The sequence below is a fragment of the Bos javanicus genome, chromosome 7 (genome assembly GCF_032452875.1).
Source record: "Bos javanicus breed banteng chromosome 7, ARS-OSU_banteng_1.0, whole genome shotgun sequence".
Taxonomy (NCBI): Eukaryota; Metazoa; Chordata; class Mammalia; order Artiodactyla; family Bovidae; genus Bos; species Bos javanicus.
This window is the reverse complement of record NC_083874.1, coordinates 65,345,555-65,350,150: the sequence shown is the minus strand read 5'-3', so window position 1 is coordinate 65,350,150 and position 4,596 is coordinate 65,345,555. Positions and strand designations below refer to the sequence as shown.

At 46.4% G+C, this 4,596-nt stretch overlaps 1 pseudogene; it reads right to left on the bottom strand.

The window, feature by feature from the left end:
* Positions 1-2,861: 2,861 nt before the first annotated feature.
* Positions 2,862-3,723, bottom strand: LOC133252052 (ferritin light chain-like; annotated as a pseudogene).
* Positions 3,724-4,596: the final 873 nt, after the last annotated feature.

Below are 4,596 nucleotides of genomic sequence, written 5' to 3'. Positions count from 1 at the left end.
GCCACCCTTGTCCCCAAGCTGTTCAACCCTCTCAGCTAGACAGGAAGACATTGGGCACTGTTAATAACCTTCTGTCAATGAGGGTGCTGGGAAAACATGAATAATTCCAGCCAGCAGGATCTAGTAAGCAGGAAGCAGTCTTTGAGTTGATCCTCTAAGAATGGGAAGAATGTCCTTTTTAAAAAAAAAAAAAAAGAAAGAAAAGTTAAAAAAAAAAAAAGAATTTGCCCATGGCTACATGTCTGAATTCCACTCATCCTTCAAGTCACCTCCTCCCAAAAGCCTTCCAGGAGCACTCTTTAATGGAAATGTCCCCTCCCTCCTCTTTTGAAATTCCAATATCTGCCCAGCTCACTTGGCCCAGGCTCCTCCCAGAGTGATCTGGGCTCTGTAGTAACAAAGAAAAAGTGGGACCCTATCTCCAATCATGCTCTGGGCCTTCTCCAAACCCCTCCTTGCCTCGATGATCAGAGCATCCCAGGCCCTCAGCCTCCCCAGGGTGAACTCCTAGAGCATATGGTCTTCAAGATGACAATGAGACCCTTCCAAACAGGCTCTGGTCTTTAGATGGCTGCTTCCTAGCTGAGTTACTTGGGAATGAAAGAGGGTGATGTGCATTTTATATGGTCTTTCATTTCATCCCCACAGTTCTGTGAAACAGGTGGTATCATCACCTAGTGTCCAGATTGGGGAATGGAGGAATTCAAAATCACCCAGTTAGTAGCAACCTGAGGATCTTCTTTATATATAATTTATTTTTTCTTAATTTATTGGTGGTGGTAGGTCTTGCTGAGCACAGGTTTTCTCCAGTTGGGGTGGCTACTCTTTAGTTATGGTACACAGGCTTTCCACTGTGGTGGCTTCTCTTGCAGTGGAACATAGGCTCTAGGGTGAGCTGTCTCAGTACTTCTGGTTCCCAGGCTCACAGGCTCAATAATTGTGACGCATGGGCTTAGTTGCTCCGTGGCATGTGGAAGTTTCCCAGATCAAGCATTGAACCCATGTTTCCTGCATTGGCAGGTGGATTCTACACCACTGAGCCACTAGGGAAGCCCAAGATTTTCTTTCTATTGCCAAATCACAAACCAACCCATTCCCTGTCTAGGCCATTTATCTGCTGGGTGTGTTTCAAAGTCCATCCTTTTGTCTCTATGCTTACTGTCAGGTTCTGGTCCAAGCCATCCTCTCCCTTTGCTTATCAAAAAGCACAGCGTCTGGTGGTCCAGTGGTTAACACTCCACACTTCTAATGCAAGGGATGTGGCTTTGGTCCTTGGTCAGGAAACTAAAATCCTACCTGCTGTGTGGTGTGGCCAAGGAAAAAAAAAAAAAAAAAGGCCTAGCCTCCTAACTGGTCACCCTGTCACCAGGCTGTCCCAATTGTATAACCAGTGACTTTTTGCTTTAAAAATCTTTTAAATTTGATTTCGTTTTGCACATGCCCACAATACATACACACATACATACAAATGTGGTGGTGGTGGTGGTGGTTTAGTCGCTAAGTTGTGTCTGATTCATGCAACACCATGGACTGTAGCCCCTCAGGCTCCTCTGTCCATGGGATTTCCCAGGCAAGAATATTGCAGTGGGTTGCCATTTCCTTCTTTAACATACAAATATACACATGTATAATTTTATGTGAATACCTTAAAATGATCAGAAATACACTTCATTTAGTCAATACAGTTTTCTTTCTTTCCTTTTTCATTTCACTCCTCTTTTTCCATCTCCTCCCCTCACCATAGCACCCCACACTCCATGCCAACAACCTAGTATGTGTCTTGTGTTTTTGTTCACCCATTCAATCCTAAACAGACTCATTCAATTCTAAGCATGTACCTGTATGCACATTTACATATACAGAGTTTATTTGTCACTGTTTCTTTTTTTAAAAAATGGGATCATATTATAGTTTTTTGCTCCTTGCCTTCTTCACCCAACATTATTCATAGATATCTTTCCAAGTCAGCTAGTGTAGCACTAATTCATTCTTTTTAACAGCTGTCTAATATTCCGTTATGTGGATGGATGAGTTTATCTGGTTGTTGCCTTGCTGATGTTCATTTCTCACTTCCAGTTTCTCACCACTGGGAGCAATGTTGCAGAAAATGTTAGGTACTGTTCTAAGATGTGATGGCAGCTCATCTTATTTGGCCTGGAGGCTCAGTTTCTAGGATTGAAGCCCTAAACTATACCACAGAATAGTCTGATGAATTCACCAGCTGTGGTCTCACCAAGCCTTCCCCTCACACCACCCTATGTCAGTCTTCACCTAGAGTTCCACTTTTCAGCCCCTCAGAGACAGCCCCTGGTGCTGTGGCCACTAGAGCTGGGCTCCCTTTTTGCCTCCTGCACTTGCACAGAATAAGACAAATCTCACTAGGAGTATCTGATTGGTGGAGCCTGCTGGGATGGCCACATTCCAGCAGCAACTTTGAGATTCCTAAATTGAGAAGGTGGAGCTCCAACACGGGCATTTCCCCAAACGTCAGAGAAAGGCTGTTCGAAAGATAATGGGGACTTCCCTGGTGGTCCAGTGGTTAGGAATCCGCTTTCCAGTGCACGGGATGTGGGTTCAATCCCTGGTTGCATAAGATCCCACATGCCGCAGGGCAACTAAGCTCACTAAGCACAACTCCTGGGCCTGTGCACTCTAGATCTCATGCTCCACAACAAGAGAACCCCCAAACTTCAACAAGAGAAGCCGTGCACTAAAGAGAAGCCCCTGCACACCACAACTAAGACCCAGCACAGTCAAAAGATAACTTAAAAAAAAGACGCTGAGCAATTGCAAGTATGACAGCATTTATATAACACTCTTTTTTTTTTTTTTATGCTTCAAAAAGCTTTATTGTTTCCATTTGATCCAAGGCTTGAGAGAGGGCTCCAGGGTGTTAAAAAGCTGCCTAGTGGCTGCAGAGAGGGCCTTCAGGCAGCCCTGATGTTAGGTGGGTTCTTCAATGGCCACTGGTCTCCAGAAGCTCCTAGTCATGCTTGAGGGTGAGCCTTTCGAGGAGATACTCGCCCAACCCAGCCTGGGGACCAGCCAGCCTGCGGAGGTAGGTCAGGTGGTCACCCATCTTCTTGATGAGTTTCATTTCCTCATCTAGGAAGTGGTTCTCCAGGAAGTCACAGATGTGGGGGTCTCTGCGGGCAGAAGCCAGGCCATGCAGATCCAACAGGGCTTGATTCAGGTTCTTCTCTACGAGAAGGGCGGCTTCCATAGTGTCCTGGGTTTTACCCTACTCATCTTGAGATGGCTTCTGCACGTCCAGGAAGAGGGCGCGGCCGCCACGCTGGTTTTGCAGTTTCAAGAGACGCCCCGCGCCCTCGCGCTTCTCCTTGGCCAATTTGCGAAAAAACTGACCCACACCCTCCAGGGCCACATCGTCGCGGTCGAAATAGAAGCCTATAGAGAGGTAGGTGTAGGAGGCCCGCAGTTGCATGTAAACCAGGCGGTTTACGGGGGCTTCCACCTCGGTAGAATAATTCTGACGAATCTGGGAGCTCATGATTGGTTGGTAATAATAAGGAGTTAAAAAATGGTGGCTGGTCCCGGGGATCGCGGACAGCTGAGTAGCTAACTCCGGAGGTTGCGACTGGAAAAAAGGTTGGAGGGTGGTCGGAGGCTGGAGCAAGGGGCGTCCCTGGGTCTGTTGCATCCAAGCACTGTTGAAGCAAGAGACAGATCCGCGGGGCCGCCGAGCGCACTTCCTATATAACACTCTTGGCACATAAGTCTTTCCTTATGAAGGTCTGTATTTCTATGGGGTAGAGATTCCCAAGAGTTTAATTGCTGCTTTCCAAACAGCAGTCACGCTTCCTGTTTTTACCAGCACTAGGTGAGTACGACTTTCCCTACTTTCCCATCAGCAGTAGGTATTACAGCTCTGATAGACACAAAAACATCGTATTACTAGATAGACTTTAGGTTTTCCTGACTACTAGCGTCATAATCTTTTTTTGGGGGGTGGGGGGCACCTAATTTGTTCAGTCATTAGCTACCTCATCATCCCCTTTACCCAATTTTCTATTGGGATGTTCTCTCCTTTCAATCTGCATGGTGGCTATCTTCCATCTGCCCCTCCAGATCCATGCTGTCTGCCTTTCTCCATCTGCTCTGTGGCTCTCACACCATAGGGATTCTAAAGAGCTTGCAGTCCTCAGCTTCTGGTTGGGTTTGGCCAAATGGAGGCACAGCTGGAGGTCACTGGGCAGGAGGAAAGAGAGACTGGAGTATTTATTCCCAAGCTTTCCCTACCCCTCCCACTAGGCACAGGTCCTAGGTAGAGATGATTCCTTTCTGATACCAGCTCTCATGCACCTCCCTGGGTATGCTTCCTCAACCCTGCTCACACCTTTGAAAACAGTCTCTCCATACTGTCCCTTGAAGACCTCTCCTTATACTACTCAATTTGGGTGTGCTTCCCACCTCCTACTGACACAACTACTCCTACTGGACTCTGACTGATACAAGATAGGAATCCTTTCTCTGTTATCAGTGTTACAGTTGTTTCTTCAAGGTCTATTTTTTTGCCCAATGACTTTATTTTTAGTATCTTTGCCATACTAAAGATTACACACATATATATAATTT